This window comes from Sus scrofa, chromosome 15, assembly GCF_054392235.1.
Source record: "Sus scrofa isolate SSC_HxYL_T2T_F1_AM1 chromosome 15, Sscrofa_HxYL_maternal_Yorkshire_Landrace_v2.0, whole genome shotgun sequence".
Taxonomy (NCBI): Eukaryota; Metazoa; Chordata; class Mammalia; order Artiodactyla; family Suidae; genus Sus; species Sus scrofa.
The window spans coordinates 94116211-94138420 of record NC_139397.1 but is presented as its reverse complement, the minus strand read 5'-3'; the positions used below and the strand labels follow the sequence as shown (position 1 = coordinate 94138420).

The window sequence follows — 22210 nt, the reverse complement described above, 5'->3', positions numbered from 1 at the left end:
TTTGGAACTAAAATTTAGCAATTTCTCTACTATTTTATTTCCTGAGAGTACATTTCATTTCTGAATTCTACTTGTGTGCTTAGATCTGAACTGTGGGGTTTTAATTACATAGGGACCTCCGCCTGAATTCTTGCTGTCTGCCTGAACTCAGCTTAAATCTCAGGTTCCTGAGACTCACCTCCTGGAGGAGGCTTTTTCTCCCAATTCTGTCTGTGGTACCCCTCAGTTAGAAATGTGGAAATTATCCATGACTCTTCTCTCTTAATAATAATTTGTAAAATTTGAGTCATCAAAAATATTTTTATCCATTACTGAACACTTACTAGGCACCAGACACTATGCTGACATGTTTCTAGGCTTTTAATCCTCACAGCACTCCTTGGTAGGCGGGTACTATCATGCCACATCACTGGGGAAAGAACTCATCCATGTGCTCAAGATCATCAGCTGTAAGTGGAGGGGCAGGGCCTCTTAGGTCTCCAGAAACCCCTGATCCATGTCTTATCCACCACATGCTACTGCCCCCTTCACTTAGAATACTGGGCTAGATTTCTCTTTAAAATGGCTCTAGGAGTTCCCGTTGTGGTGCAGTGGAAACGAATCCAACTAGGAATCATGAGGTTGCGGGTTCCATCCCTGGCCTCGCTCAGTGGGTTAAGGATCCGGCGTTGCTGTGAGCCGTGGTGTAGGTCGCAGACGTGGCTGGGATCTGGCGTTGCTGTAGCTCTGGAGTAGGCCAGCGGCTGTAGCTCCAATTAGACCCCTAGCCTGGGAACCTCTATATGCTGCGGGTGCGGCCCTAAAAAGCAGTAAAAATAAAAATAAAATGGCTCTAGGGGTTGTCCTTTTCCATGGCTTATGCCTGAATTCTTCCAAGAGCCTCCTTCACAATGGCACATTCCTCACACCATCTGCCCCTAAATACTGGTCTTAACAAGGCCTTCCTCCCTTCTAGATCCCTCTGTAGCCGCCGGTTCCTTACAATATGAAGCCAACACTTCGTCTGACACACTGCATTCCGGCCTCTGCTCCCTCACCCAGTGGGTCAGCTCACGTTTGTCCCTCTCCCTTCACTCACCCTCTTTTAAAGACTTCTTTAGTAGACAGAGATAAGTCTAGAATCTGTTAGTCGCTCACTCTCCCCTCAGTGCAGGATCTGGCTTTGGCTAAGGACAGACCTGTTAATGTTACGGGCGATGCTGTTCCAAGTGTGTTTTCTTAGAGTCTGTATTTATCTATTTGGCCAAACTAAAAGCCAAAGTTTACTCCTCCAGCCATCTAGGGTACATGCTCTGATCTACCGCTGTATCTAACTCTCACACATCAAGCCTGTATTCCCCTTGCCCTGAGTCACCCAGGCCCAAGTTCCAGACAACTAGAGACCACCGCCAATAGCCAGAGCCCACTGGTAGTATTCAAACTAGCAGGTCCTCTGAAGCTCCTTCCCCTGCCCTGCCTTTCCTTCAGAAACCAAAATAAAGGCCCTGGTCTGGGCTTTCCCCTTGAGCCTGCTTCTGCCTCCTGACCAAACTGTGGCCCTTCCCCACGTGGCCCTGGGAGGTGTGGTGTGCCCCTCCTCTCGTGAAATGTAAGTGATAAAAAAATCTTTCAGTGGCATTGGCCTCTCCGTGTCCCCACTCCATTACCTCCATAAGTTACAATCCTGTGAGTACAAATGAGACAGCAACCGTGCACTTTCCTGGGGCTTTTTCTCTGTCAAGTGCATCTGCATTATGTGTCGCTGGTACCTGTCCATGTTCTGTGCTCTGGGAAACCTGATGATCAGAACTTAAAAAACTTTTGACTATGCAGAGTATATCTTGAAACGTATCGATTGAAGATGCTCCAAGTAGGTTTTTCCTTAAGAGATGGAGGCCTGTGCTTGGAAGAAATATGGTGAGGTAGGAGGGCAAGGGAAGGTCCTGTCAGGCTCTGATGGGCAAAGCAGATACAAGGATGGCAGACACAACCTCTGGGAATAATGTGGGACCATCTGGAAGTCATCTTGACGCAAGGACTGCCCAAGCCGTAGGCTGGGACTCTCTCGTAGCACAAAAGCATTCATTCCCTCGTAGTGGATGTGAGGCAGATCCTGCTGCCTGGGGGGGTCCCCTCCTCCCTCACTGCTCCATGTGCCCCCCACTCCCCGACCGCATGCATCTGATAGATAGAGGAGGACCACTCTCCAGTCAGCGGAGCTCCTGCTGGAACCTCCAAACAAGCTGTCATGTATTTATTCACCCATCCTCCCACCCAGTCAGCCTCCCATGCCTTTCAATACTTAGTAGACAGGCCTGGTTCCAGTGCAGTAAAGACAGTCCTTGCCCTCTGGGAGATGGTATTCAGTTGAGAGAGAGGGAACGGGCAGGTGAACAGGTACTTTAAGTACTGACAAGGGCGGTGAATGAGATAAAGTAGGGCAAGGGAAGAGACTAAGAGCATCAGAAGTGCTCTTTAGTGAGGATGGGAGTGCCTCTGAGAGGGACTGGGTGGCGAATAGGTGAGAACATCTGGGAGGCAAGCCTTCTAGGCTGAGGGAGTGGCAGGCAGGAAAGCCTGCTGCAAGTAGTAGCAGGAAGGCAGGTGTGATGGAAGTGGAGGGGAAGCCTGGCACAGCCCCCTGGATGGACTGTGGTCATCCATAGTATGGACACTAGGTCCTGCATGGGGAGCGGGAGATTTTGCACATGGGCTTGCAGCGAGGCAGGGACGGTACAGGAGCAGCTGCGACATCAGTGTTAGTGTGTGTGCTCGCTCTGTTCCAGGTGCTGGAGTCATTTATAAACAGTATCTCATTGTATTATATCTTTAAGTTAACTTACACTTTTTTTTTTGTCTTTTGTCTTTTTAGGGCCGTACCCGTGGCTTATGGAGGTTTCCAGGCTAGGGGGCGAATCAGAGCTCCAGCTGCCGGCTTACGCCACAGCCACAGCAACGTGGTATCTGAGCTGCATCTGTGACCTACACTACAGCTCATGGCAGCACTGGATCCTCAACCCACTCACTGAGCAAGGCCAGGGATCAAACCTGCATCCTCATGGATACCAGTCGGGTTCGTTAACCACTGAGCCACGGCAGAAACTCCAAAGTTAACTTACACTTCTTTTGAGGCAATACAGGCACATAGTTAATCAAGGAGAAAGGCTTATAACAAACAGCAGGGGTCTTCTGCCTTCTTCTTCCCGCCTCTAATCTTTTTCTCCAGAGGCAAGCACTTTCAACTTTTTAAACTGTTTCTTCTGGTATTTACCCCCTGATTTCCAGATCCTGTGCTCACAGTTACCTAATGCTTTGGACCTTTCCTCTTGATGTCCTTTGTGATAGATGACAATTAGGGTCTCTAATTCACCTGCTTCCCTTCTCACCGTTAGGTATACTTAAATCATGATTTTTGTTCAATTAATAGTCAATGTTTATTTACATTGTGAGGGCTAAGTGAATATTGTGCACTGCCTAATCAATAAATGTAATATAAGCATTTTCCCTCAAACTACCTTCCCCCCCCAGGAGTAAATAATTACCCCCCCCCTTTTCACTTGTTCCATTCTAAGTTCATATCACTGCTATTCTTCCAGATGTGCTGACAGACCTGTCACCCAGTGTCTATCAGTGATTTGTCCAGTTCCAAACACTCAACCCTTTCTGTTCTTCCTCCTGCCGACTCCTGTCCTCCATCCCCCCTCACATTTGGACTGGGTACTCTTTGGGTGTGGGGAACACCTCTCATCCACTTTCCTATGTTGGGTTTCCTTTCTTGGAGCCTGGGCTATTTTTGGTTGATTTTCTTAATTTGCTGAAAGATATCTTCTAGGAACTTCCTAAGAAAGGGTGCATGGGAAGTAAATTTTTTGATTACTTGCATATCTAAAAATAAATTTATTCAGATCTCATATTTGCTTGAATATGGGCTGGATATACCATTTGGATCTCATATTTGCTTGACTATGGGCTGGATATACCATTCTAGATGGAAAATAACTTCCTCAGAATTCTGAAGATATTTGTCTATGTCTTCTAGCATCTAGAAGTTCTATAACATTCTGATTTCTCTTTTAATAATGTAATCTATTTTTTTCTCTGAAAACTCTTATATTCATTCTATTCTATAGATTCTATAATGTAATCTATTTTTTCTCTCTGAAAACTCTTATATTCATTCTATTCTTCTATTCATTCTATTCATTCTGATTTCTCTTTTAATAATGTAATCTATTTTTTCTCTCTGAAAACTCTTATATTCATTGTATTTCAGAATGCATCTATTCCACACATGCATTCTGAAATTTGAGATTGTGTACCCTTTAATATCCTTTCAAAAACATGTTATTAAAGTGTCCTGAAAAGAGCTAAAAAGTTTCCAGAAATTCTGAGGCCTAATGGCCTCAAACAAGCAAATAATAATCACCACCAAAACCATTTTGGGAGAAGGGTACAAAAATCAGAAAAGAATCAGACACTTTTTTGGGGCCTTTTTATGGCCGCACCCGCAGCATACAGAGGTTCCCAGGTTAGGAGCTATAGCCACTGGCCTAAACCACAGCCACAGCAATGCAGGATCTGAGCCGCATCTGCAACCTACACCACAGCTCATGGCAGTACTGGTTCCTTAACCCACTGAGCGAGGGCAGAGATCAAACCTGCATCTTCATGGATGCTAGTCAGATTCATTTTTCCCTGATCCATGATGAGAACTCCTGAATCAGACACTTGAAGGCAATTGAAATATTCATTTCTTAAAAAAAAAAAAAACAGTAGTTCTCAACTGGGAGTGATTCTGCCACCTGGGGAGCATTTGGCAATGTTTAGACATATTTTTACTTGTATGGCTTTGGATGGGGGAGGGTTGCGACTGGCATGTGGTGGGTAGAGGGCAGGGATGCTGCTAAACATGTAATGCACAGGACAGTGCCCATAATGGAAAATTCTCAGGTCCAAACTGTCAGTGGTGCTGTGCTTGAGGAACTCTGCTTAAAGGATTTCAGGTTTCTTTGTTAGTTAGAGATGTCAGCAGCCGTGAGCAGATTGATTTCATTCTCTCTTCATGTGCCCATTCCACACATGTTTAACAGCACGTTTAGTAAGTGCCAGGCACTGTGCTGGCCTTCACAGAACCTCACATCTCTTGAAGTAAATTGGCTTGTTTTTTATTTTTGGCATGTTTAGAGATTCTATGAAAAAGACTGATTTTCTCTCAATTCGAGGGTTGCAAAAATGAATTTCTTTTTTTTTTCATTTTATGATTTTTATTTTCTCCTTTATAGCTGATTTATAGTATTCTGTCAGGTTCTACTGTACAGCAAAGTGACCTGGCAAAGAATATACGTATATATTTTTTCATGTATCCTCCATCATGTTCTGTCATAAGTGACTAGATACAGTTCCCTGTGCTACACAGCAGGATCTCATTGCTTATCCATTCCAAAGGCAATAGTTTGCATCTATTAACCCTAGATTCTCAGTACATCCCACTCCCTCCCCCTCCCCCTTGACAACCACAAGTCTGTTCTCTAAATCCATGAGTTTCTTTTCTGTGGAAAGGTTCATTTGTGCTGTATATTAGATTCCAGATATAAGTGATAATCATATGGTATTTGTCTTTCTCTTTCTGACTTACTTCACTCAGTATGAGAGTCTTTAGTTCCATCCATGTTGCTAAAAATGGCATTATTTTTTTCTTTTTATGGCTGAGTAGTATTCCATTGTGTATATATACACCACTTCTTCTTAATACAATCATCTGTCAGTGGACATTTAGGTTGTTCCCATGTCTTAACTATTGTCAACAGTGCTGCAGTGAACATAGGGGTGCATGTATCTTTTTCATGGAAAGTTTTGTCTGGACACATGCCCAAGAGTGAGATTGCTGGGTCATATGGTAGTTCCATGTCTAGTTGTCTGAGGTACAGACAACTAGACATGGAACTACTGTTTTCCACAGTGGTTGTACCAGCTTACATTTCCACCAACCATGTAGGACGATTCCCTTTTCTCCACACCCTCTCTAGCACTTGTTATTTGTACACTTACTAATGATGGCCATTCTGGCAGTTGTGAGGTCGTACCTCATATAGTTTTGATTTGCCAAAAATGAATTTCTGGAAGGGAAAAACATGTTCTCCAAGTTACGCTATATTTGGATCTATACTTTCCCACCCCTAACCCTAGTGAGAGTATGGTGGGAATGGCGAGGCCAGTGCATGTTGAGCAGGTGAGAGACATCTGACTTACCTCAACACTGGCTCTGCACCCTGGATGAGACCATGTCATTGCATGCCTTGCATCAGAAGCAGCTGAAATGTTGAAAATGCAGATTCTTAGGACTTGACCCAGACAAGAGGAATCAGAATCACTATGTGTGGCCAATAAGCAGTATTTTCACAAGCCGCCCAAAGGGTTTTTTGCCCAGTGATATCTGAGAGCCTCTGACCCAGACTGTGCTCTTGTGAAAATGGGTGTGAGCATTTGGATCCGGGGCTGAATAGTGGTGGTGATTAGCTCATAACAACATCTTTAAGTTTAGGAAGAAGATGAACCATTAGCATCAAGGTTATAATACCAACTCTGTCTTCACCCTGCCACAGTAGACTCCCAGTTCACCATTTATTAGCTGTGTGACATTAAGGAAATAACCTAACCTCTCTGAATCCCAGTTTCTGCCTTTGTAAAATGGAGCTAGTAGCACATATTTCATAAGGTGTATGGTAGGGTTCATGTGAAATGTTTAGCACAGAGTCTAGCACATAGTCAATACTCAGATTATAGTTATAAAGAAATCCAGCTCTTGTGATCTTGAGAAGAGAAATCTTGACCTAAACTTTAGCGATTTCTTTAGGAAAAGATGGTGTCTTCAGTTGTTATTTCCTCCCTCATTCTTCCTAGAACAGTGAGGCCAGATTATTGGTTACATTCTTGGGATCCCGTTCTCCCCAGACTTCCTGCACGTGTGTGTTTGTATACCATACAGAGCGTTCACACACGCTCTCTCTCACACACGCCACTCTTACCACACACGCCCATACCCACACATCACACACTCTTTCACATATACATGCACACATGCGTGCTCCTGCACACATAACTCTATCTCACACACATGTCTCAGCAGTTCCCAAGATGGCTTTCTCCTTCAGGGCCTAGCATCTGCCTGACTTTCTTTGTTCTGGAAAAGCGTCTTGTCAGCACTTTCCTTTCTAAGATCTGCACTGAACAGCAGCAGTAATAATTAGTCCCTTTTAGACGGTACAGGCTTAATGATAACAAAGTGGGTAGAGCAGGATGGCTGCAAGGCAGGAGCAGGAGGTGGAGAGGGTCAAGCAAGCAGCAGAGTCAGCAGCTTTATGGGGGGGGGTGGCCAGAAGCTGGACGGTGCCCTCTCCCCCTCCTGGGGCCTGTGGTGCCAGGTTTGGGGCTGAAGTGGAGTCGGAGCATCCTCCTGGGGGCAGCCCGCTGCTCGCTGGCACTGAGGGAGTGCAGTGTAATCAAAGCCGGGCCGAGAGCCCTCCACGGACTCCTCCAATCACAATGTTGTGATTAGTCACACTTCCTGCTTGGAAACAGGCAGATATTAGACAGGGAAATCCTACCGCGAGGTTTGGATAGAATTTCAAATGGGTCCTTTCTGCAAAGGATTGGAGGCAGGAGGAGGGTGGGACTTTCTTTCAGGCTAGGGTTTGTTGAGCCTTAGAGGGAGGGATGCCCGGAGATCCTGGCCCCTCCGGATCCCTGTTTCTTCATTATGCGTTGTGCTTTGCTGTCCAGGTGCCTTTGACCGGCACTCAGATTTGGTTGGCCGTTGAGATGGAGGTGAGGACTAGAAATGGTTTTACGTGGAAGAAGGCTTTCTTCAGCAGATTTGGGGCTTTTGGTCGACATCTGTTGAGCACCAACGGGACATCTGGGAAAGCTGGTTAGATCACTGGGCAAGTTACTAAATCTCTCTAGCCTTCATTTCCTCATCTGTGAATTGGGCTCACTGGAGGCTTTATGTCATAGGATTGTTGTGAATGTTATGGGAGAGGAGGCTTAAAAGAGCATTTAAAGGAGGACCTGGCCCATGGCGAGCCTTTAGGAAGTGTGAGCTATTATTCTCATGAGAAAGTCATCAATACTCTATGTCAAAGTTTTTGTGGTCAGGCTTGCTGAGGTCTGGTGAAAGAGTATGGCTTTTTACTGCATTTTGAAGTTTAAAAGAGTGATTTCTTTAGATACTCAACATTTTCTAGAAATACAAATGTGTGGCTTGAAATCTCGTCCTAAGAGTTAAGCTCAGGGCTCTTGCTGTTGCAGTGGTGATGACTGGAATGTTGAAAGAAAGCAGGTTGCATTCAACTTGAGGCCTACAAAGAACCTTCTCGGCTTTGAACTTTAAACTTTACAAAGGAACAAATGAAGTGCATCGGAGCAAAAGTTCCTCAACTCTTCTGCCACCAACAGATAGGGTTAAGGGTCCCCTAGTTTCTCTTTGGACTTAAGGAAAATGTGGACTTTGGGACAACCTTTGTCAGGAGACTAACTTCTGTACATTTTTTTTTTTTTTTTGACATAGGACTTTGGGGAAATAGATTCCAAACATATGGAAATGGTAACCCAAGACCGTTTTACCAAAAAATGTAGTATTTTGTTCACTCAGAAGTAAAGTCATGACTGCTGGTTGAAAAGTGTATTTTTATTATTAAGGAAGCAGATTAAAATTGCAAGAAAACAATGGAATTTATCAGCTTGCAGAAGTTATTTGCTTTGATTAAAAGCACCAATAAATGTGTCTTGGCTCTATAACTGCTTCATTTAGCTCTTGACATATAATAGATTTTTTTCACAGCATAATATCTCCATTGAAATATAATTATTTTGCAGAGTGCTCAACTGAATACTCTTATAAACATGCTGTTGGGGGACTCACCCTGGGCGATCATCAGGAGATCATGACAATGTGCACAATTGATGGACATGTGAGGAGTGTGGCAGTCGAGCTTAGAGCAGAGAAGGTGATTTGCTGCAGAGCAATTACCCTAATGCATTTTTAAAAGCATAAAATAAAGAATCATTTCATTTGCTGAAAAGATATTTTAGGTGCTTTGGTAAAGCAGTGACAGAATATTTTGATTGTCAGCTTTTTTTTTTTTCTTTAAAGTTAGATAATTACATTTACCAGTTAAAGAATTGCCATTTAAAAATAATATTTTGTCTAAATGTTTAAAGATGTCTATTAAAAATATATACTGAACATGACAGCGGCCTTTTCATGCTGTAATTCTAGTCGGTGGTCTGAAAACAATTAGGATGAAAAAATGTACATTTATTCAGTACTAGCTGGAAAGTCAAGATATGTAGAGTATAGTTAGGGTTGCATTATGATTTTTGAGAGCACTATTTTTTGCTCAGACAACACTTCTAAGTTAGGCTCTGCAATTAAGTGTGTATTTAATTTCTTTAGTAATCTTTCCCAGGGGGCAAAGCCCCCAGTGAGCTTTGGTCCTGGGAACTCTCTGTCTCATGCATAAGGAGAGAAATGGGGTAAAACTTTAATAAAACAGCTAAATGTTACCTATCTATTTTGCCTGCTCATTCAACTGGTATACAGCAGAATGGCTGTACTGGTTGTTACAACTTCGAAATATTTTCTCATATATTGGTAAAAAGCTCTCCCTGGAGCCACCTGTGCAGCCCCCTCAGTTCCCTTCCTGAGACCCTCCAGATTGCTCTGCCATCCAGCAGCCAAAAGACTAATGTTTGCTTTAACAGAGGGCTTCCAGGCCCTGACCAAGCCAGGCTGGCATCCATTCCAGTCGGTGGGTATCTAGGCCATGCTGGTTATCATCTTTGTTTTTTGTTTTGTTTTTTTTGTTTGTTTTTTTTTTTTTATTTTCCCACTGTACAGCAAGGGGGTCAGGTCATCCTTAGATGTATACATTGCAGTTACAGTTTTTCCCCCACCCTTTCTTCTGTTGCGACATGAGTATCTAGACATAGTTCTCAATGCTATTCAGCAGGATCTCCTTATAAATCTATTCTAGGTTGTGTCTGATAAGCCCAAGCTCCCGATCCATCTTTGTTTAGATTAATCTTTAGCTTTAGCCTAGAAACATTTGGAATATTTAAAATTAATGTATGGAAGCTGGCATGTGGGATGGAGCAAGAAACTGATAAGAAACACAGTTCCCGGGTCCCCTTAATCTAAGCCATGAGAGTACATTCATCCTTGAATGTGTCTGAACTTCTACCAAGAGGGAGGAGCTAGGGGAAGAGATTTGTGTCTGGAGCTGCTTCATGAGATGGTTCTGACTGACTATGGCCAGGAATGTTAGAGAATTCTCTCAGGTCAGGAGAAAGGAGATGGTAAGGTTATGATGCAGAAATACAAAGCAAAGATGGGGTGAAGCAGGTCAGCACTCTGTCGTTGACTCTTCAACAGGCAAATTGAAGTTTTGAAGCAGATTTATGAGGAAAATCTGGTAACCTGCTGTGATTTATAGCTCATTTGAAAGAAGTCCTACAGCTCCCTTAGGAGGCTGGCTGTCCACTAAGGAGCACTAAGGCTCTCCTGAGGTAGACTTCTTTCTGTTAATGAGTATTGAGGGTCCAAAGCCTTCTTTCCGTTAATGGCATGTATTTTCAATTCTAGTCATTGTATGTACAAACCTAACAGGTCTCAGGAAACTAGAAACAGAGGAGAAAAATTTTCAACTTAATAAAGACTATCTACAAAAAAACCCTATAGCTGGCATCATACTTAGCATTGAAAAACTTGAAGTTTCCCCACTAAGATCAGGTACAAGGCAAGGATGTTTCCTATTACCACAAGTTTTCAATATCATACTGAAAGTCCTTGCTAATACAGTAAAGTGAAAAAAGGAAATTAAAGTATACTTATAGGGAACGAAGAAATAAAAGTCTTTGCACATGACATGATTACTTATGTAGGTTGTTATGCCTAAAGAATTGACAAAAAATGGAACTAATAAGCAGTTGTAACAGTGCTGCAGAATACAAGGTTAATATGCAAAAGCCAATCACTTTCCTGTATACCAGCAATGAACAATGGAATTTGAAATTAAAAATGTAATACCATTTACATTAGCACACTCAAAATAAAATACTTAGATATAAATCTAACAAAATATTTACAAGATCTATATGAGGAAAACTGCAAAACTCTAATGAATCAAATCAAAGAAGAACTAAATAAAAGAGTTATTCCATGTTCATGGATAGAAAGACTCAATATTGTCAGAATATTACCTCATCCCAACTTGATCTATAGATTGAATCAGTCTCTTTCAAAATCCCTCAAGTTATTTTATGGATAGTAACAAATTGATTCTAAAGTTTATATGGAGAGTCAAAAGACCCAGAATAGCCTACACAACATTGAAGGAGAAGAACAAAGTTGGAGAGATGACACTACTGAACTTCAAGACTTACTTTAAAGCTATAATAATCAAGAAATGTGGTATTGGTGAAAGAATAAACAAATAAATCAGGGGAACAGAACTGAAAGCCCAGAAATAGACCCTCATAAACATAATTAATGATCTTGACAAGACAGGAGCAAAGGCAATTCAGTGGAGCAAAGATAGCTGTTTCAACATGGTGTTGGAACAGTTGGGTATCTGCATGCAAGAAAATGTATCTGCACACAGAACTTATACCCTTCACACAAAGTAGCACAAAATGGATCATTGATCTATGTAATGGATAGAGTAACGCAAAATGGATCATTGATCTATGTGAAATGCAAAATTATAAAACTCTTAGTAGCATAAAGAGAAAACCTACATCAACCTATGTTGATGACTTTAGAGATAGAACACCAGAGGCATGTCTATGAAGGAAATAATTAAGATGACTTCACTAAAATTAAAAACTGCTATGTGAAAGACAATGTCAAAAATATGAGAAGACAATCCATATACTGCGAGAAAATACTGCAAAAGACACACCTGATGAAGGACTACTATTCAAGAAATACAAAGAAATCTTAAAACTTGACAATAAGAAAAACAACTTAATTAAAAAATAGGCCTTAGCAGATACCTCACCAAAGAAGATGTACAAATGGCAAATTTAGCATATGAAAAGATCTCAACATCATATGTTATCAGGAAAATGCAAATTAAATTAAGAATGAGGGAGTTCCCATTGTGGCGCAGTGGTTAACGAATCCAACTGGGAACCATGAGGTTGCGGGTTCGATCCCTGGCCTTGCTCAGCGGGTTAAGGATCCGGCATTGCCGTGAGCTGTGGTGTAGGTTGCAGACATGGCTCAGATCCTGTGTTGCTGTGGCTCTGGCATAGGCCGGTGGATATAGCTCCAACTTGACCCCTGGCCTGGGAACCTCCACATGCCGTGGAAGTGGCCCAAGAAATGGCAAAAAGACAAAAAAAAAAAAAAATTAAGAATGAGATAGCACTATACACCTATTAGAATGGTCAAAATCTGGAACACTGATAACACCAAAAGCTGACAAAGATGTGGAAGAACAGGAACTCTCTTACATTGCTGGTAGAAATGCAAAATGGTGAGCCACTTTAAAAGACAGTTTGGCAGTTTCTGACAAAAGTAAGCATACTATGCCATATTATCCAACAATCATACTCCTTGGCATTTACCCAAAGGAGCTGAGAATTTATGCACCCAAAAAAACCTGCACATGGATGTTTATAGCAGCTTTATTCATAATTGCCAAAACTTGAAGCAACCAAGATGTCCTTCAGGAGTCAATGGATCAATAAACTGGTACATCCAGACAATAGAGTATTATTTAGTGCTAAGAAAAAAATGAGTTATTGAGCCATGAAAAGACGTGGAAGAAACTTACATGCAAATTACCAATCTGAAAAGGCTACATACTGTATGATTCCAACTATATGACATCTTGGAAAAGGTGAAATTATGGAGACAGAAAAAGGATTGATGGTTATGAGGATGTTGTGGAGATGAAGCGAGTGAGGGATGAATAGGCAGAACATAGAGGATTTTTAAGGCAATGAAAATACTCTATGACATTATAAGAATGGCTACTTGTCATTACACGTTTGTCCAAACCCATGGAACATACAACACCTTTAGAGAACCCTAATGTAAACTATGGACTCTTAAGTGATAATGATGTGTTCGTCAGTTGTGATAAATATACTGTTATTGGTGTGTGATGTTGGTAATGGGGGAGCTTATGCATGCGGTACAGGGAACACATGGAAAAATCTCCGTACCTTCTTCCCCATTTAGCTGTGAACTAAAAACCTACAATTAAAAAATAGTCTAAAAAAAATCTTCCCTGGGGTTCCCATTGTGGCTTAGTGGGTTAAGGACCTGACCTTGTCTCCATAAGGATGCGAGTTTGATCCCTGGCCTCACTCAGTGGGTTAAGGATCCAGCGTTGCTGCAAGCTGTGGTATAGGTCACAGGTGTGGCTCAGATCAGGAGTGGCTGTGGCATAGGCCTTAGCTGCAATTCCCATTGGACCCCTGGCCCAGGAACTTCCATATGCCATAGGTGGGGCTGTAAAAAGAAAAAACAAAACAAAACAAAACAAAACAAAAAAAACACTTCCCCGGCCAAAAAAAGGAAAAAAATCTTAAAAAAAAAAAAAAAAACCCCAAACCCCAAACCTGACAGATTTCCCCCCTCTTGTTTGCTCTCCTCCAGTCATCTTATCACATCCCTGGCTTCCAGGTCATCTGTTGAGAGGTAAATTTGATCATGTCCCTCTTAGTTTAAAAGCCTTCAGTGTCTTCCTTGCCCAGATTGGAGGTTTTCAAATGTTTTCTGAGCATGCATCCCTGATTTATGTATGTATGTATTTGTAAAGTATATGCTGGTAGTGTACTGATACATTATATAGGATGTAAATGTGTCAGAATGGGTTTTCTCAAGGATAATGTGAATAAATATAGGCATTTTACTGTTTTCTTCCCAGACCCCCAGTGGACTATTCTGTGCACAACACTTGGGTGCCAGTGCCCTAGAACCATGCTACTCAAAGTATATTTTGTGCCCATGAATCACCTGAGGAGCTTGTTAAAGTGCAGATTCTTGTGCAGTAGGACTGGCGGCAGGGCTTGCGCTTCTGCAGCTGTCATGAGCTGATGCTGTTGGAGATGCTATTGCTGCAGATCCAGGGAATGCACTACCAGTAGCAAGAACCTGGAGCGTGCAGTCCAAACTCATTAGAATATCATTAGAAATACCATCAGAGCTGGCCTCTGTTTACTTCTTTAGCTTTTTTTTTTTTTTTTTTTTTAGTCTTTTTGCATTTTCTAGGGCCACTCCCATGGCATATGGAGGTTCCCAGGCTAGGGGTCGAATCGGAGCTGTAGCCGTCGGCCTACGCCACAGCCACAACAACACGGGATCCGAGCCGTGTCTGCAAGCTACACCACAGCTCATGGCAACGCCGGATCCTTAACCCACTGAGCAAGGCCAAGGATCGAACCCACAACCTCATGGTTCCCAGTTGGATTTGTTAACCACTGAGCCACGATGGGAACTCCTCTTTAGCTATTTGTGATCTAGACATGTCATAAATGTGTAGGTTCTCCGAATGTACCATGTGTTCTGTGGGTTGGTGCTTACGTTTCTTCCTTTGTCAAGAATGCCCTTCTCTTTGTCTCCCCATCCTGGCAGACACCAGGGTTTGTAAGACTTGGTTTGAGGCTAAACCTTCCCTAAGAGGTTTTTAAAAATGACCTTCCCTCTCCCTTCTCCCTGTCCCTCGCCACACACACAAGTGAACTGAGGTGCCCCAGGCTGGCGTGAGCTCCCCGTTATCTGTGCCCTCCCTGAATTCTAACAGAATGCACTTGAAAGACGTCTCACTGTTAACATGTCTGTCACAGGTTGAGTCCCTTTGGAGTCCATGCCTGTGGCAAGAAGGGAAGAGGAAGCTTGAGTAGGTGGAGGGAGAGGTCAAGGTGCCAGGCAGGGCATGGCTGACCCCAGGGGCGGTCTGGAGCTTCTGCGTTCTCTTCAGCTGGGGTGAGATGGCCTTTGTACTAAACCACACAGAAGTCAGTCATTGGACATTGTGCGTGACCTTGGGCGAGGCTCTCTACAGCCCAGCAAGCGCTAGACAGCCAATGGCGCTCTGCCCACAGCACTCCTAACCTTTGCTGCAAGAGCCCTTCCTAGAAGGGGGATCTGGACATGGCATCACAGTGTCTGCCTAAACATCTCCCGTTTTGCTAGAACTCCGGATTCCTGAGGACAGGCATATGGTTAGTTATTGTATCCTGAGGTCCAGACAGAATGTTGGCACACAGGGGCACTCAGTAAACAGCATCCGCAAATGGCAGACGAGTCCGTGTGTATGCCTTAAGTGAGGTGTACCTGACTGTCCTTTGGGACACAGGAAGAAAATATGAGGAGGTTCTACTTACATATTTTAAACCTCCCCTTTTGACTTCTGCTTTTGTGTGTTTTAGAACGTACATATGTTAGTGCAGTGTTATATATATGTTTCATAAATAAACATAGATAAATGGGGAGATGCTCAGATGTATTTTGGTAGAGGTACATGCTCAGTAACTGCAAGGTGACCCGTGGTCTGGAGAAATTGTTGGCATTTTTGGTAAAGTTCGACGGGAACACAGCAGCGCCCATTTGTTTATGCATCGTCTGTGGCTTCTTTTATGCTGTGATGGCAGAGTTGAATAGTTGAGGCAGAGATTGTACGGCCTGCAGAGCCCAAGATCCTTTCTATCCAGGCTTTCACGGACAGTTTGCTGCTCCCTGCTCTGGTAGCTGCTGCTATTAGTGTGTTGACCAGAGATGGCCCTTACTCTTCAAGTTCTGCTAAGCCACGTATTCAGCAATAACAGTGAAACCCTGAGTTATTGCAGGGCTGGACCTCATTGTTAGCAGCAGTTTGAGTCCTAGATGCTGTGAGAGAGACAGCTATTTGTTTTCTAATATCCATTCTCCAGGGCTTCCATCGTAGTTGCTAGGCACATGGATGCCTAGAATAAAGACTGCATTTTCCAGCCCTTTTTGCAAGCACTAGGACCTTAAGTCTGGCCAGTGGGTGTGCAGCTTCGAGGGGGTGGCCTTTAAGGGAGGGGTCATGTTTTTCTGTCCTTCCTCTTTTGGCTGGCTGGAATGTGGGTAAGATGGCTGGAATTTGAGCAGCCTTCTTGCACGATGCAGTGGAACATATTGAGGACATTATATCAGCAGCGAAGTAGGAGGAACCCAGCTCCCTGCCAATGACATGAAGCCATCAAACCAGTTCTAGATTCTCACTTCCATATTTTTTTACAGGCAGGAAAAATCAGCTTCTATCTTGTATAAGCCATTGCTAGTTGTGGGTCCTCAGGAGCTTCTTTTTGCTCACATAATTCTGATATGGATAGATCTGTAATAATAATCCCCCCAGAGTTTTTCATTTTGGGTCATGTGCCATTTCTTCTAGGAGGGGCTTTGCCCCCCGCCCCCCAAATCTGATTGATTTTAACCGGAGAACTAAAGTTCACGAGTGTGTGAACATCTCTGAAGCAGCTGTCTATTGATGAAATTGTGGGATGGTCAGGAAAGGGATACCTGAGTTTGGGCAGGGACACCTGAGTGATATCCGTTCAGGGACTTGATAAAACATTTGGAAACTTGGGTGTTTTTTTCCTGAAAAGAGAAGTGTTCCTTATAGTTAATGTATATTTTTCCTTTTCCTTACAGACTTGACTTGTATAAATAATCCTGGAGTCTTTTTTTTTTTTTAAACTTTTAAAACTTTTTCTAAGTAAATACCCTAATTACTTAGCTAAGTGATAAATGTTTTCCTGGCACTGCCTAACTTTATTATGTAGCACCCGAGAACAATCACTTAGATTTTACGACACCCTTAATAAAGAATTAATTGAATATGTCTTTTTGACTAGAGTAATTTATTTAGAGTTAGAATTTTTGAAGAAAGTAATTTTTATTTGTGCTCACAACAGAGTAATTAGTGACAGTCATTTTACTTAAAAGAAGGGTTTTGAAAGAGCCTTTTTTTAAAAAAAAAAAAAAAAAGGTATCATTTATTATGGTAGAGCATATGAGAGGAACTCTTTGTCCAGGACAATAGTCTTTTAGCCTTGTTAGTGCCTTATTCTGTATAAATGTGCCTAATTGTTACAGTTGCTAAACAGAACCCATCCTACTGAGTATGATCATTTAGCTGTGAGGAAGCATAATAGCAGTTGCATCCAAAATGTGCAGCAATTTTACATATTCTTTCTGCAGAATTTTTTTTTTCATGTTGCCAAAGGCGCGGAGGAAGTGCTGCTGTTTTCCCCATTGTCAGGGGCAGCTGTCTGTCTGCGCTGAGGCTGCGCACCCACCAACCAGGCAGATGGTGGATGGGAGCTGAGGCATGTCTTCTGTGCACAGGACCCACTTTGCTGGCTTTGGGGAGCACAGCTGCCACGCTCTTAGGAGGGTGACAGCGAGGGAGGCAGCGTCTGCATTTCAGGAGCCCTTGTATAGAGCCATGTGCTCTGAAAGGGTGCTTGGGGTCTTTGGAGCATTGAATAGGCACTTGCATATTCAAACTGCCAGAGCTATGTGAAAATATGAATTCCTATTAATTAGAATTTTGGATAGGAATCAGGCGGGAGGTGTGTCGCAAGGCCGAGGGGAAACCATTCTGTCAGATCTGCATGTTAATGTGTTCCTCCTGCCGGAGAGGCCAGCCAGTCTGCTTAATACCCCTAGGTTTCTAGGACATGATTCACTCCTCTTCCTCCACCTATATGATCCTTTATGCCAATCAGGTCCTTCCCAAGTGAGGCTCTGACAAAGATTCAGTTGTCTGAATGAGGAGGGGAGGGGCCTGGAAGGAATTTTCTGTCTGCATGAGGTGGAAGAATCTTTCAGGACCCTGCTGCTGTGACCTGGTGCTCCAAAGAGGATACTTCCGTCGGGAAACCAGCCTTGGACTATGGCCATGACCCTGTGATTCCTTACCATCAAGTCTAGGGCACAAGCCATGACTTCAGCTCTGTTTTTCCTCCTACACCCTCCCTTCTGTTCTGTCCACTGTCCTCAAAAGTGGACATTCAGCTTTAACCCAGACATATGTTTTACATTAGCTTTATTGAGTTGAATTAAGTTACAATTGAATTGTATTTCTATATCATATAATTCACCCATTTAAAGAATACAATTCAGTGGCTTTTAGTATATTCACAGTTATGTGCAACCATTATCAGATTCAATTGTAGGATGGTTCATCATCTCTGCATTTGAGCTGTTATTTCCTACTCTCCTCAACCCACCCCCCATTGGAAGCAATCACTGATCTACTTTTCTGTCTTTGTGGACCCAGATATTCTTATCTGTGAGTAGTTTGGGGTTATAAAGGAGAGTATATGTGTGTGGGTCTCTGCACAGGGTCTGTGCGCAAGAGAAGAGGACAAGGAAAACTCCCAGAACAGATGAGAAACTAGCCTTCACATGGTAAGACATTAAGCTTAACTGGCAGCTCTTGAAATCAAAGCAACCGGCTTCTACTCTTATCCCAAGCTGATACAGTATCGGGTTGACCCATCACTAAGGCCTGGTAAATTTTAATAACTTAACTAGTCAAAACATGTTAAGAAAAGTGAGTTTTACCTTTTTACACCATACCCCGAAGCAGGTTCCACAGTTTTGCTTGGTTTATTAATATTGCACACGTTCCGCTCATGTCCCAGAACTGAAGCATCAGAGGTTCACTAGTCAATCTGAAAGTGGTGATGGTGTTCACTCATCCTTGAGGAGGTCAGAATAGAATTTGCATCTGATAAATCTCAGGATAGGGCTTTTACTACCTTCTGAGAATTTTGATAGTTTGCCATCTACTTCATTATTTTTTGAATCTCTGACCCTGACAATTTCATTCACCATCCTCAGCACCTCTCACTCATCACTACCTACGTCAGTGTAAACGTTTTTATGAAAGACATATGGATTCAAATAATTTGGAGCTAGGAAAGGATTTTAGGGACAGTTTACTCAAAGCCACTTATATTAGCTTGGGCTGCTGCAACAAAATGCCATAGACTTGGTGGCTTAGATAACAGAAATTAATTTTATCAAAGTTCTGGAGCCTGGACGTCTGAAATAAGGGTGCCAGCATAGTTGAGTTCTGGTGAGTTTCTTCCTGGCTTAGACACAACACTGTATGATGTGTCCTCATACGGTGGCACTGGGGGGTTAGTGCTTGCACGTGTAAATTTTTAGGGGGTGCAGTTCAGTTCATAGTATCACTCATCATAATTTTCATCATGTTAAAATATCTGGTTTGGAGAATTCACTACATTCCTGGAGTTTGTTCTAGGTCTAAAAGATATCAAAAATATGTTTGCAGCTCTCTGCTTTGGAGCATTATTGTCAGTTCTTGACGCTTCCTTGTTGCTTAGCATTGATAGATTTGGAAGAAGATTCTTGGAAATTATGCCAGAGCAGAAGTGAAGAGTGAAGTTGCTGTGAAAATCTTGGAGGTGGGGCTGGGGGACTCTTTGAAGCTGTGGCCCAGAGAGAGTGGTGAAGGTGGGGACTCTAAAGGGGGGATTATCCTTCTGAGGGACTGGGTGGAATGATGGGGTAAGATTTCAGGAGGCAATAACCCGAGGGTGGCTGAAGAGGAGGAATTGTCCAGGAACTCAGCTGTTTTCACAAGGCAGTGAGGGTGGGAACACCTCTTCTCCTTGTTCTCTTGCTGGCTGGTTCCTTCTCCACCACAGGTAAAGGGTGGTGAACCTCAGATTGGGTGCTCTTGGCCAGCTAGGGCAGCAGGTTAGTCTTGGCCATTATTTGGCAATGGTTTCTAGGGTGACACCTCACTGACTTTTGTAGAAGAATGCTCTATTGCTGAGAACTGGGATTGACACCAGTGAAGGTCAGATGCAAGCTGATCTTCATGACAGTGAAAGCCAGCAAATGAGGACAGCGACCCACAGTTTACCCCTTCATATCAAAATTAGAGATAGCCAGGATTTACAGTGAAAGAGCTCTCAGATTATATATTTAGGATTCAAATTCAATTTTTTTTTTGCTTTCAGATAATTTGATACCTTAATTATATATATAAAAAGATATACAAAGCTATTTCTCCAAAGAAGATATACAGATGGCCAACAAGCACATGAAAAAATGCTCAACATCACTGATTATTAGAGAAATGCAAATCAAAACTACTGTGAGGTACCACCGCACACCAGTAAGAATGGCCATCATTAATAAGTCCACAAATAGCAAATGCTGGAGAGGATATGGAGAAAAGGGAACCATCCTGCACTGTTGGTGGGAATGTAAACTGCTATGACCACTGTGGAGAACAATATGGAGGTACCTTAGAAAACTAGATATAGAACTACCATATGACCCAGCAATCCCACTCTTGGGCATATATCCAGACAAAACTTTCCTTGAAAAAGACACATGCACCCACATGTTCACTGCAGCGCTATTCACTGTAGCCAAGACATGGAAATAACCTAAATGTCCATCGACAGATGATAGGATTAGGAAGATGTGGTATATATACACAATGGAATACTACTCAGCCATAAAAAAGAATGACATAATGCCATTTGCAGCAACATGGATGGAACTAGAGACTCTCATACTAAGTGAAGTCAGAGAAAGACAAATACCATATGATTATCACTTATATCTGGAATCTAATATAGGGCACAAATGAACCTTTCCACTGAAAAGAAAATCATGGACATGGAGAACAGACTTGTGGTTGCCAAGGGGGAGGGGGAGGGAGTGGGCTGGATTGGGAATTTGGGGTTAATAGATGCAAAGTATTGCCTTTGGAATGGATAAGCAATGAGATCCTGCTGTGTAGCACTGGGAACTATATCTAGTCACTTATGATAGAGGGTAATGTGAGAAAAAGTATGTATGTATGTATGTGTGACTGGGTCACTTTGCTGTATAGTAGGAAATTGACAGAACACTGTAAACCAGCTATAATGAAAAAAATAAAAATCATTTAAAAAAAGATATACAAAGCAAGTCGTGGTTATTTAGCAGAGAATATGTTTTAATACAGTATCAAGTTCTCTTGGTGCATTTAAAAATGATGTACTCCACAAAGGTGAAGTTTACACACAGCCTTTTAAGTCACATTTCTGTAAACAGCAAGGTACACTTGCTGTGTAAGGACACCAGCCAGTGGCAACGTGCAGAAAGCACTGACCTGGAGAAACCCCCAAGGAGAGGGTTTTGAGTCGTTACTAATGTATTTTTTAAAAAATAGGGCATAAACATTGGTTAAGAAAGAGTCTACTTCAATGATGTCATGAAACTGTCAAGAATGGTAGGATTCATCTACTTCATAGAGACGGTGCCATGTTGTTAACTCTAGTGATGTTTCCTAATCACTGACACTTAACACATAGGAGATTCAACACATGCGCTAGACCGTCTTAATAGATATTTGCACAGACGGCAAATATGTGCACACGGCATTCTTTAAATGTTGGTTTTTACACTGAGTGTCAAGATTACTCACTTGTTAAGTTTATGACTGAAATATCCAGTTAAGTGAACCAGTAATTCAATTTCTGTTTGGCTCAGGAAATGGCTCCCTCCTTTCACATTATCACATGCCTGTTTTGCAAGTGGCTGATTATTTTCACTGGGCTTTCACTGAACTAAACCATCCCCTCCACACTGTCTTCTTGTTTCCTGCCAGATGGAAGTGGTGTGTGTGTGTGCGTGTTCATTTCATGAGTGTATGTGAGAGAGACAGACAAAAATGAAGACAAAGAAGAGAGACTGAGGTGGAAAGAATCTTTTCCCGAGTGAGAGATTTTTAAAAATTGTTTTCCGGAGAGTTGTTTGTCATTTTCCCATTGTTTAGTTTATTTATTTTTTAACTATTTTTTAGTGTTATGGGTGGCTGTGTCATTTTTGTTGTTGAGCCACAAGGAGAACACTGGCAGTTCTGACAAGATTATGAAGCCCGAAGAATTTCTTGAGGAAAATGTTCTCATGTGTTATGTAAGAGTTTTCTCATTTTGTTTTTTTTCGTAAAAGAGCTCAACGCAGTTAGTTATGATGCTCCTATGAACATTTGTTATTTGAAGAAAAATGCAAAACGAAGACTGTCTCCCTAAAAATGCTGATCAGCAAATATTTGTTGAGTACCTGCTATGGGCAGTGTATTGCGTTAGGTGTTCTGAGGCATAAGGATGAACCACATGAATAAGACAGAGAAACATGCATGTGATGTTTCTT

At 42.3% G+C, this 22210-nt stretch overlaps 1 long non-coding RNA gene across 16 annotated transcripts in view; it reads left to right on the top strand.

Moving 5' to 3' along the window:
• The window catches only part of LOC146395980 (uncharacterized), a 350884-nt gene that overhangs the window by 85479 nt on the left and 243195 nt on the right, over positions 1-22210 (top strand). For 2 of the 16 annotated variants that reach the window (XR_014829586.1, XR_014829598.1), the window contains exon 3: positions 956-1040. The exons of 13 other annotated variants lie outside the window; for them this stretch is intronic. This is a non-coding gene — a long non-coding RNA (uncharacterized LOC146395980). Of the gene's footprint in view, positions 1-955; positions 1041-21860; positions 21974-22210 lie in introns of those variants that run through there. One more of the 16 variants, XR_014829594.1, reaches the window with a different exon arrangement.